Genomic DNA, 13359 nt, shown 5'->3' on the forward strand with positions numbered 1-13359 from the left:
AACTGTTATAGCCAATGGAACAGATGTGAGGTGGTCACTCTAAGTTTACTGATGATTAGCACCTTTGATAAGGCCTTTTGCTCATTTATCTCTGCAGAATGTTCAATTGCTATACCCATTGTTGATGATATTATTATTGTTCCTTCTGCTTTTTAAAATATAAGTTGTAAACATGTTTCTGAAAGAATGTGTGGCTCTATTCTCCCAATTTCTATCAGGTGTTTGACTCTTGAAAGCTCTCCCTCCAGTTATGTAAACATGGCCCAGGCCACTGAATGCAGTCTGATCTCCCCACCTTCCCCAAGCTGTTGCTTTCTCTGGCTCTGGGCTCCTGGGATTATGTGTGTCCTTGATTGTACTGCACATCTGCACCTTCCACACTGATCCACAACATTCTTCTTCCTTCCATAGAATTCCAACTGCACTTTTCTCTCTAACTCTCCCCTGAGAATGTATTTCTTCCACTTTTACTTTTTATACTCCTAAACTAGAAGAGTATTCCCTTCCCTCTCAGCCATCTTGGACTCCCCCAGTAATCAACAGTGTTAATCCTAGGTAAGATGAATAATGGTGCAGGGTCTTAGTCCACCCAAACAAGGATGAACTGGGAACAAGGAAAGGTAAGTGCACCACTTGCCCGTTTCCCAGCCTTATGATCCCAGAGACAATCAGATGCAGCGGAGAGCCAAGTCAAGCAAGAACTCCTTTATTGTGCACATAACAAACCCTTTTAAAGCACAAAACTGATGAGTCATTGGGGCAGGGCATAAGAACTAACCAATCACTTAAAGGTCATTTTATGGGGTGATTTTTACAGGACTAGCCATATGTCTGTATACTCATCATCAGTTGTCACTTCTCCTGATGTTGTGTGGCCAATTAGCTTTGGTGGTAAACAACTTTGGGTTCCACCCACCTTACTTCCTTTGGGTGTCATCTTTGAATTGAACCACTTATCTAATTTCCCTACAAAATGGTAGAAACAGATTCTTGGTAGATTACCATATGTGGCAAAATTAGCAAGGTACTATATATTGTTATATTCAGAGGAGTTGCATCAGATGAAGTATGGCTGGAAAATGCATGATGTGGGGATTCTTGGGTGGGACATAATGAAGAACAGTTAACAAAAATGCACCATTGTAGGCTTTACATACCAGCATAACTAATTTGGAGCTACTGAGAATTGACACAGTGAGTGCTATGTGCTAGAGCACTTCTGTGTTGTGGATTTGCTTTATTTCTTTTTCTGCTTGCTATGACATTATTCTTGCAGTGGGCTTATAGTGATTTCTACTTTTGATTTGAAGTGTGTTGAGCCTGAGAAGATAGTTCAGGATAAAGTTCATTGGAGACAGTGTTCCTGATGCAGACTGAGTGTAAGTTCATGTGGGTGTTCCCTATACACACAGAGAACTCTGTACTTACCAACTCAAATGTCCACTTGCTTTCATTTTTGGAAATTGTTGTATAGTGAGCTAAATGTTATTAGACTTCAAAAGAAATTACAAAAAGTCTAAAATAGAAAAATATTATTAACTTTTAAGGTAGTGTTGCTAAAGTTAAAGTTAGACAGAAATGTATAATCTCAGATTTTTATACTTTTATGCAATTAGCGTATATATTTCTGTGTAAGACTGAAATTCTGCATTTGAGGCATTCATCCCAAGCTATAAAAATATCAAATTCAGCATTAAGAATGCAGAAGATAGGCCTGTGCTGTGAGTCACTAGGCTAAGCCTCCACCTGAGGCCCTGGCACTCCGGGCTCTAGTCCCGGTTGGGGCACCGGTTCTGTCAGGGTTGCTCCTCTTCCAGTCCAACTCTCTGCTGTGGCCTGGGAAGGCAGTGGAGGATGGCCCACGTGCTTGGGTGCCTGCACCCACATGGGAGACCAGGGGGAAACACCTGGCTCCTAGCTTCGGATCCACACAGCACACTGACCATAACGGCCATTTGTGGAGTGAACCAATGGAAGGAAGTCCTTTCTCTCTGTCACTTTCTTTCACTGTCTTACTCTGCCATTCAAAAAAAATGAATGCAGAAGATAAAAAGTGATGAATATGAGGGAAATAGTTAAGCAAAAAAAATAATGGATATATATTGATGAAATTCGTGCATGTTTGGTTCATAACACACATTGTCCATGAATATTCTGAAGTCTACATTCTGGCTGGTATTTTCAGATTTATAGCAAAAAGTGAGAAGTACTCAAAAAGTCCTGAGTTCTCATGAGTGCATCAACCAAGGTTGTAAGTGCAAAAACAGATCAGCATGGGATTACCATGGTTAACAGCACCGTGGAAGGGTTTCATGCTTTACAAATAAAGATGAAGTGATTTGACATCCTGAATGGGAACTTCTGAATTCAGGGTGATTACTGGTCCCACAGTGATTGAAAATCACATGTCCTAGTGGGTATCTCTATAAACAGGATTGGTTTGGGGTCTGTGTGGCATCAAGAAAATGTGTGGTTGCCTATTGCTATTTAGGTCTTTGAATTCTTTGACACTAGAGATTTCTGGTCTGAAACCCAACTGAGAACCTCACTTGATGCCTCCCTTCATGCCCTCTGATGCAGTCCCAGTACATAATTGCCAAAAGTTCATGGAGTGGTTTATTGACAAAGCCCTTGGACCAAATATAATTAACAGGTGTTATGCCCTTGAGTCTTTGTATCCATGGACTTGGAGGAACTCCTGGCACCTGGGTGAAGAGGATGATTCACAAACATGTTTTTCTTCTTGTGTTTTCCACCAGGACAGAAGGCCTGAGCTTCAGAGCCTCAGGGCAGGAAGGGTTTCTGGTTCCCCCATGTCCACCAGTGGACAGCTGGTGGAAAGAGGTCAGATGGAGCAGTATTAAAGTGGCTTGTTTCAAGCAATCACACACACCCAGACACACACACACACACACACATGCATGCTATATATATGCACCTGCATAACCCTGCATGTTCCACTGCAATTGTGTCCTAGGGTTTTTCACAGACTTCAAAGATGTTTCCTTTGATTTTTCTGTTGTTCTTTCTGCAGCTGTATTGCCTTTTGACATGTCGTGATGATCGCTACTGCTTTTACCACATGAAACAGAGTTTTTACAAGGATGGAGATGTTGAGATTGCTGCCTTTTTCCCCATTTACAGATACTTCATTGATAGAATCATGAATAATTCAAAAAATAATGTAACATTCAGAGGGTAAGTTCTCTTTGTCATAATCATTTCCCTTGATTTGCATAACATCTCCTTGTTATTTGGTCTGCTAATGATTGATAAATGCATTCTGTGTTCCTGCCCTGTGCATCCTCTGTCCGTCCTAAAAATTGCTGATAGTTAGTGTGGGGTCAAGAGAAAGACATTTCTTCTTGCCTGGCATCTTTAATGGTTCAGGAAATGTTACCTCATAGGAGGAGGGAGAGTCTGGTTGCTATCTTTTTGTCATTCCCTATCCATGTTCATCAGCTCAGGGGCCTATTGTGCCTCAGTAGCAGATTGTTAGAGAACCCATGCATTGAAATGAACAAATCTGAGTTAGATGAGCTCTTCCACATGTGCTCACAATGTTTTCTAATATGTGCTAGATTTGGGATCATAAGAACACCTCATTTCTTCTACAGTCATAAAGGAGAAAAGAAATTCAAGAAAGTAAGTTTTTTATTAGATAAAAGAAATATCAGGGCAACACCTTTGCACAAATAAAATAATAATTAAATTTTAACAATGAATATACCCATAAAAATTTTAATGGTTGTAATTGACAACATTGATGATGTGTCCATGATTCCATCATTTTCTCAGCAAAATACCTTTCAGATGGGGTTTTATCTGCTCCTGCTCCTCTTTCAGATACTTTCTTTTTGTAGCTAAATATAAATATGTCATTATATATATACATATATATATATTCAAATTTCATTCCAACACAATATACTGTCTTTTAGGACAGCGTGATACAACTAATTAAGTATTTTAGGCATTTGTCCAAAGATCTCTCCTGAAAATATCTAATGGATACTAGCTTGTTATAATGATATTATTCACTTCACATTGATATTTATAAATTCACCTAATATTATATGTGCACATGGTATCTCATTTATAAATATTTATCCATTATTAGCAGCAGTATTCTCCATGATTTTGCATACAGCACACCATTTAAATGTTCTCTGAAATGATAGAGACCAGGAGGTAGTGAATTTCCAGTACCAGGAAAAGATGCTATGAATAGAGCCCAGGTTCCTCCAAGATGTATGCCATGCAAATGGGAGATCAAAATTAAATCTTAGCAAACCCAGTAGAAAGTACCTGTATTGGTGATACTTGGGAAAAAAATCAACACTTAATTATCAATAGACACTATACCCTGCAATGTTAGATTCATAAAATTTACAACATAAAATAACTACTGATAAACTGTTCTTAGAGACAAGAAACAGAGCACTAAACAGACCAAAAGGGAAACTCTCAAAAAGCCCAGTGTGTCAAAGAGTGTTCTAGATATTTTGGTGCTGGCAGGAGCTGGTGAACAAAATGAGAGGATGGGGAATTGATGGAAGTGTAGAAGAATGAGGAGAGGAGCAGAGATACATGAAATACAAAACTGAACATTATTTGATTCATTTAGCAAGGTCTTTCATTTTTCCTCATTCTACATACAAAGTACGAATGAAATATTTGATAACACATATTTGTAGGAACTGTATATATCAAACAATATATATATAAAGCAACTGTATACATGATTATAGAACACCTATATATAAATAGAGAGAATATGTGTATAATATACATAGATGCATATTACGTTTCACCATGAACCAAGAAATAAAAAACTGTCACTTCCTCTGGAGCACAGAATGACCCTTAGCAAGCATTGTACGTGACCTAGTCTATTCATCAAGACTCAACACAAAGGACATCTGAAATAAATACAAAGGGCTCCACATTTATATTTTTTGTGACATGTCAGATCCCAGAAAGGAGAAATGCATCATGCTCATTGAATGGAAGGCTATTTATGTTGAATTCTGTAGGAAAAACTGAGTGAAGAAGGTCTGTTTGAAGTAAACGCTGATACCACTGGTCATGATTTACTTTAACATATGCTTAGTGTTCTAAATAAATCCATAACTGTCTTAGTTGTAAAGTGTCACAGGTCTCACAGCCCAGTGTTTCAAGTCCACCTACTGAGTGTTTCAGGCTTCTCTAAAGTGCCCCTACTTTTTCACTGCTTTCCATCTTTCAAGCTCTGAATCTGATTTCATTTTCCTGGCTTGAGATGGTGGTTGATGGCTAAATTTGATGGGGAAGTGATTTTTCAGGATTAATTCCAGATTTCCATCTGCGATTCAGTGCTCTGACAGCATCCCTATTGCTGATCACATAGCCTTCAGTTGAGTTACTCTCTTTGCCCATTACAACCTGCAGCCTTACGGTCATATGACTCCTGTTTTAAGAAGTGTTTAATGATTTGATAAGATGAAGAATCATTGCAGTTTGTGATTATAGGAAACATTTATAGTAGCAATACTCATGATGATGTGCTTTTCCTTATCATGCTTTCTTTGACAACTGCAATGTTCTTCCTAGGTGTCAATGAACTTTAGAGAAATCATTCCAGAGCCTATTTATTATTTAGGTTACATATCAAATAAAAAACGTAAAAGAGGTAGGTGTTGCCAGAGATGATTTAAATCCAAATGCATGGTCAGCCATGTGAAAACATGCCCAAGATTATGGTGTAACAGCAGATCTTATATTTCAGAATAATTTAATCTGGGAGACCAAGATCTAGGGAGTAGCAGTTTGGTTCTGAGGTGGACATGTGTCCTGCAAATATGGCAGTCTTCACACTCTCTCCTTAGCAAATGTACAGAGAAGGATTAGAACATATGAATTTTTGGCCATGGCCATCCATTACAGTAATTACAGTAGAATTGTTGATAATCTGGATTGGAGGCTTTTCCCTTAAAGATCCTTGTGCATTTCATACAGATTTCAGTCTAAAAACTACCAGTATGTTCTGGCCTTGGTTTTCACTACTGAGGAGATCAACAAGAATCCACATCTTTTACCCAATATGACATTGGGATTTGATCTCTATAATATCATGCACAGTGACATGATGGTGATGTAGAATCTTTTCATCTGGATTGCGGGACTGGAAAAGGACATTCCTAATTACACGTGTAGGAAACAGAGCAAGTCTGTAGCTGTAATATCAGGAAGAAGCATTGCTATCCAAATGGGGACACTGCTAGAACTCTACAAAATTCCACAGGTGAGTGTGCAAGGGAAAGAGAAGGAAAAAGAACATCAATTTAGGTCCCTTATTCGACCCAAAAATTTAAGCAACAGTGACCTTATATATTTGCCACAGGGGGTGATCTAAAGAGAAGGCATGCAAAGGATTGGTGGATTAGTGACATTTATTCTGAAGCAGAGGTGTGGATGAGTTAAAATGAGAAGTGGTTATGTCAACTTGTGAAGCTAATGACTCATGAACTAGGAAGATCTCATGTAGTGGGAGAAAAGAAAAATGAAATATTCTAAAATCTTCTGACACTTCCATCGTTTCCTTAATTTCTTCAGGAATAAGATTGTACACTATAGCAATAACCTTACACAGATTTCTTGCATTTTCCCTTAGCTGACTCTTGGGACTTTTGAACCTCCTCTGAGTGACAGTGGTCAGTTTCCTTCCCTCTATCAGATGGCCCCCAAAGACACTTCCCTGGCCCGTGGCATGGTCTCCCTGATGCTTCATTTCAGCTGGACCTGGGTGGGTTTGGCCATATCAGACCTCCCAAAAGGTATTCAGTTTATGTCCAATTTGAAAGTTGAGATGCAGAAGAATGGCATCTGTGTAGACTTTGTGGAACTGATCCCAGCCACTGAGAAGTCACATTCTTCAGTCCACTGGCCGTATCACAATCAGATCATAAAATCTTCAGCAAATGTGGTGATTCTTTTCTGTGACACTGATTCCCTCATAGGCATCAGCTTTCCAACATGGGAACATATAATGACATGGAAAGTCTGGGTCACCACCTCACAATGGGATTTTGCCAGTTCTGAGGGACATTTCCTGCTCCACTCATTCCATGGGACTCTCATTTTTTCACACCACCATAGGGAGATTTTTGGTTTCCAAAAATTTCTTCGGACAGCTAACCCTTCCAAATACCCAGATTTTTACCTCTCTACATTCTGGTCATTGGCTTTTGATTGCTCAGTTTCTGGGGTATCCTGCAACACCTTGCAGAAGTGTCCACTGAATGCCTCCTTGGAATCATTGCCTCTGAATCATTTTGATATGACTATGAGTGATGGGAGTTACAACATATACAATGCTGTGTATGCTGTGGCCCTCAGCGTACATGAGATGCTTCTACAAGAGTTAGAAATGCAGCCAGGAAACAATGGGGCAAAGGTGGCATTTTCTTCCTGGCAGGTAATTTGGTTTCTATTGCATGACATGTACTCCTGGAGTGATCCACTTAAGAACTTCTGTAGGTGTTCAAACCAAGTAGCTTGTGATCCTTTCTCCAAAACACCAGAAATCATGCAGTTGTTTCAGTTTCTAAGATATAAATCTTCCCCCTTCATTTAGTTTGCCATCAGCAACAAGGTTCCATTGACTACTGGGATGTAATTGTGAATAAGGATCAGTATGTGTGTTAAAAAGAATGCAAGAGTCTCTCCATTTAATGTTTATATGGGAAATATGTAGATGTTGTCTCTGTTTTCAAACTCAGCAGTAGGAGAATTCCTCTTTCAGTGTCAGATAGTGCTCAGTAGTTTCTGGATCCTGGAGATCATGATCTCATGTAATTTTCACACATTTGTATGTGGGTAACTTCATTTTGCTGTTTGTTGCCATATGTACATGGAGAAAATAATAGAGTGTGTGTAGCTTTTGTTTGAATCTCACACCTAGTGATTTTTGGTTGTCCTTGTTTTTCAATGAAAATGACTGAAATCCAAGTTACTGTGATATAGTTCTCTATCAGGTTTCCTTTTTTGGCTTCATTGCGTTGCTACAATAATGCTCCTATGTGTAGTTGTGATTACAAAGATGCTTTCTCTAACTTGAGTTTGTTGTACAAATTCTTAGGCAGTCTCATGAGAGGATGACACATTTCTTTTAGCTGCACCTGTTTCTCAAGCACCTCCAATTTGCCAATCCTGCTGGTGACATAGTGAACTTGAATCAAAAGAGAAAATTGGATGCTGAGTATGATATTCTCAACTTGTGGAACTTTCCAAAAGGTATTGGATGTAAGGTGAAAATAGGACAGTTTTCTCCACATGAGCAACTGTTGTCTCTCTCTGAGGATGTAATAGAGTGGGCCACAGGAATTACAGAGGTAAGTTGTTCCTAACTTAAAGTTCACACTACACATTGTTACCCACAATTGGTTTGGCGTTTTGTGTCACATGGTTTCATAAAAAGACCTTTACAGACATTAATCCACTCCCCTTCCCAACTATGTATGTTTCTTTTGTTCATGGTGTCTGAGGAAGGATAATAAACACATTTGTTCATCCACTTGTTTGAGTCTATTTCATGGCACAGAGTCAATATGGCATGCAATCAGTGTATTAGAAACAGGTACTTACAATTTAAGTGCATAAATTTTCCAGGACTAAATACCCTACTTTGAGCTTAGGTAACAGTCCCAACTGTGACCCATATTCATCTGATTTTTCTCAGATGCCACGCTCAGTCTGCAGTGAGAGTTGTAGCCCTGGATTCAGGAAAACCCATTTGAAGGTAAAGCCTACCTGTTGTTGTGCACACCTTGTTCAGAGAATGAGATTTCCAACCAAACAGGTAAGTCAGTGCCTGTTTCATGGTGAAGTTAACACCTGTCCCATAAATCTTCATCTTTGAAAAAATAACAAAAAGAAGTGGTATGTGACTAATGAGAAAATTCTTCCTACCTTTAGGTAGTAATTAATCCTTTTCATCCATAATAGTTTCCAGAAGTATATAGTTCTCTTTCTCTGTCATGTCTTTTTATGAATTGGAACTTAATGTAAAGTAGCCTTCATAAAAGGGTTCTGGAAGGATTCCCTACTTTTTGATTGTTTTGAATAGTTTGAAAAGAATTGGGATTTGTTCTTCTTTAAATGCCTGGAAGAATTCATCAGTGAAGCCACCGGGACATGGGATTTTCTTTTTTGGGAGTGTCTTTATTACTGATTCCATCTTTGTCTTGGTTATTTGTCTGTTTAGGTGTTCTATTTCCTCATGATTCAATTTAGGTAGGTTTTATGCATCCAGGAATCTATCCATTTCTTCTAGGATTCCTGATTTGTGGGCATACAGTTCTTTGTAGTAATTCTTGATGACTTTTTTTCTCAGTGGTGTCTCTCGTTACATTGCCTTTTTCATCTCTGACTTGTTGATTTGGTTCTTGTCAGTGTTTTTTAAAGAGGCTCCATTATGCTTAAATTGGTGCACACAATATAATTCAGTTTATTAGTCCATGAAATACTAGTGATAGTAATTAGCATTACTGCATAAAAATAAATCAACAGAGATCTGTGATTTGTAAACAAGGAGCTAAAATAACCCATGGAATGCAAAAAAGAACACTTTTAAACCCTAAAGGTTATTTTCAGATTGCTTAAGAATTATGAAAATTTTGAATGAAGGTTGGAAACAAAGTTGAGGTAAGAATGTTTACTACAACTTGTGCTAGAAATTACCCAGGAGGCACTGCTCTGTGCATATTATTTTCTTAAAAGATTTCTTAGTTTATTTGAAAGCCAGGGTTAAAGAGAAGCAGAGAAAGAGAGAGTGGGGTCTCTATATGCTGGTTCACTCCCCAGATGGCCACAATGCCTGGAGCTCTGAAATCCAAAGCCAGGAGCCAAGAGCTCTTTCAGGTCTCCCATGCAGGTGCAAGGGCCCAAGTGCTTGGGTCCTTTTCCACTGTTTTCCCAGGCCATAGCTGAGAGCTAGATTGGAAGAGGAGCAGCAGTTACTAGAATTGGCACCCATTGTTTATGCTGAGGCCACAGAAAGTGGATTAACCTACTGTGTCACAACTCTGGCCATTGCTCCATTTCTGATCTACCTCTCTGCTGATGGCCTGGAAAACCAGTGGAGAAGAAGCCAAGAGCTTGAGCCCCTTTACCCAATTGGGAGATCAGGAAGAAGCCGCTGGCTCCTGGCCATAGATCAGCTCATCTCTGGCTATTGTGGCCATGTAGGCTGTGAACTAGCAGATGGAAGAGTTCCCACTTTCTCCATGTCATTCTTCCTCAATCTGTAACATGGCAATCCAAACAAATTAAATCAATCAAACAATAAATATATCTTTCATTACAAATTTTGTGAACTGTGGGTTGTTATTAGGACATGAATATAGGAAATGAATTGCATCATTAAAGTAATGGTTGAGGGAGGGTGCTTGCTCTTGTTCAAAGCGAGAATGCATCAGGAATGTGCCATGTAGAAAGGCAGATTAGCCCTCAAGACACATGGATTCCTCTGGATCATCACTTTCCAATCTAAAGAAACCATGGACAATGAATTCATGATGTTACAAATGACACAGATTAAGGTATTGCTTAAAGCATCATGAATATGTTCAGAGCACAAACCTTAAGGCTTCATTAGGAGAAAAAGGCAATGTACCCAACAGTATGTAAGATAAAATAGGGAGATGAAGTAATAGCAATCTGGCTAATATGGGAAAGATGGGCATAATTAATTGCAAGTGATTTATGTTTCCTCTCTTCAAAAACAATAAGGAGATATTGCTTAAATCTACTCAGCTATTTAGAAGGTCCTTGTGAATCAGAAATAACTGAACTTGGGATGATGTTATTGTACATTTCTCACCAGATATAGACCAGTGTGTGAAGTGTCCAGATCATCAGTATGCCAACAAAGAGTGAGACCAGTGCTTCCACAAAAAGGTGACTTTTCTGTCTTTTGAAGAGCCCCTGGGGATGACCCTCGTCTGCACAGCTCTGTGCTTCTCTGTCCTCACCGCTGCGGTTATTGGTGTCTTTTTGAAGCACCAAGACACTCCCATTGTCAAGGCCAACAATCATAGTCTCAGCTACATCCTGCTCTTCACCCTCATCTTCTGCTTCCTCTGCTCCTTACTGTTTATTGGACATCCCAACACAACCACCTGTGTCCTCCAGCAGACCACATTTGGATGGTGTTCACTGTGGCTGTTTGCACAGTCCTGGCCAAAACTATCACTGTGCTTCTGGCCTTCAAGGTCACTGCCCCAGGGAGAAGGATGAGACACTGGCTGATATCAGGGCTACCTAAATCCATTATTCCCATCTGCTCCCTGATCCAACTGGCTCTCTGTGCCATCTGGCTTGGGACTTCTCCTCCCTTTATTGACACAGATGCTCACTCTGAGCATGGCCACATCATCCTGGTGTGCAACAAGGGCTCAGTCACTGCCTTCTACTGTGTCCTTGGCTACCTGTGTTCCTTGGCTCTGGGGAGCTTTACTGTGGCTTTCCTAGCCAGGAATCTGCCTGACAAGTTCAATGAAGCCAAGTTCTTGACGTTCAGCATGCTGGTGTTCTGCAGTGTCTGGGTGACCTTCCTGCCTGTCTACCACAGCACCAAGGGGAAGGTCATGGTGGCTGTGGAGGTCTTCTCCATCTTGTGCTCCAGTGCAGGGCTCCTGGGCTGCATCTTTGTCCCCAAGTGCTACATTATTCTCCTAAGACCTGAGAAGAATGCTTTGAAAGGATTAATGGATAGAATAGTTCCCAAGGAAACAGATATTCTGAAGAGTAGCTCTTAAGGCTTTTTTAGTTTTCAATGGTTAGAAACTAAAATTTATAAAACTGATCTTGCACTCTGTTGTTAAAAAATAAGTTGCAGAATATACCCCCTTATGAACAATTCATATTTTCCTTAAAATGTTTTTGTTGAGGGACCAATTCACAGAAAAGAAAGGGAGAGTTTTAACAACCTTCCATCTGGTGATAGACTGTAAAGATACCTGCAGTGGCCCAACACTGGTTCATGCCAAAGCAAGATTAATTCAGGTGTGCATGTGAGTGTCAGGGATGACATTTTCCACTGTTTTTTCTGGATTATTAACAGGGAGCTGAATTGCAAGTGGAGCAGCCAGGATATGAACAGGTACCCGCATGGGATGTCGGGATTACGGGTGTAGTTATATCCACTACACCCCTCACTGCTGCCAGTCCTCCTCTCTTCTTCAAAATAATACTGTGTACAAATTTCTTAGGCTGGGTTTTATGATCACAAACACAATCCCATCTCAGATAAAGGCTCTCCTTGAAACTTTTCATTTCTGTTTTTTTTATTGTCAGCTGGTTGGCATTGTAATATTCATATTTAATAAAATAAGTTACATGTTCATTTGCTGTTTTTGTTTATTACTGTCTACATTAAAGTCAGCTTTATAAGAGAGTTTGAATATTTTCAGTGCAACCATTATACATGTGAAATCATTTTAATCTGTATAATGAATTGTCCAGAAACTCCTTAATTATATATCCTTTCATATAGACTTGAAAGGATATGATCATCACACACCAGGTTTTCATATGTGGATGTGTTTCTTCAAGCTTCTTTTCCATCTGTTTATTCCTGTTTATTATTTATTTTGGCTTTAGATATACTTTTGCCAATACCAAACATGAAAAAGCATTTTTTACATACCGAGCAGAAAATAATTCAACAAAGTAACAGCTTTAAACTGAAGTAATGTCATTTGGACATTTCGCTCTGTTGTGTGACCATCCTCTATGTCATATTTTAAAATATTTTAATCACTACAAATCAAATTTCTTATCAGCTAATGGTTTTACTCTCAGTCCCTTCCCTTGCCATTCACACAACCACCAATCTGTATCTGTTTCCATGGATTTTATGGTCCTGATTGTTTTCTACAAAATAATGATCAGACTCCTTGGATTTAGGTGACCTTTAGTTTTGCATGGTGTATTCAATGGCCATCTACATTATTGCAAATGTCTACATTTTTTCATGATGAACTGATAATTCCTTGTAGTTAGTCATTGAATTTTTTTTTCCAGTTAACCATACACTGACTTGCGTGTTGTGGAGACAAACTCTGATGTACAAGAGCATTTTGTGTATTTTCTAATTTTTGAATGTACTATTAGGTGTGAAATGTTTTGGCCATAATTAATTTTATGTCGGATTTGCTAAGGAGGTGACATATCAAATGTGTTGTAACTTTCTCACTATCATGGTTTGAAGGTTCCAAATTCCCTATGTCATCTCCATCATTTGAAAAGTTTTGAAATTTTTTGTAGCCATGGGGTGGATGTGAGGTGCAGGCTCCTACTGGTGTAGAATGGTTTGTC

General features: G+C 39.1%; 1 pseudogene; it reads left to right on the forward strand.

The window, feature by feature from the left end:
• The first annotated feature begins 599 nt into the window (after positions 1 to 599).
• Positions 600 to 11798, forward strand: LOC127489202 (vomeronasal type-2 receptor 116-like; annotated as a pseudogene).
• The last annotated feature ends 1561 nt before the right edge of the window (positions 11799 to 13359 follow it).

The sequence above is a fragment of the Oryctolagus cuniculus genome, assembly GCF_964237555.1.
Source record: "Oryctolagus cuniculus chromosome 16 unlocalized genomic scaffold, mOryCun1.1 SUPER_16_unloc_1, whole genome shotgun sequence".
Classification (NCBI taxonomy): domain Eukaryota; kingdom Metazoa; phylum Chordata; class Mammalia; order Lagomorpha; family Leporidae; genus Oryctolagus; species Oryctolagus cuniculus.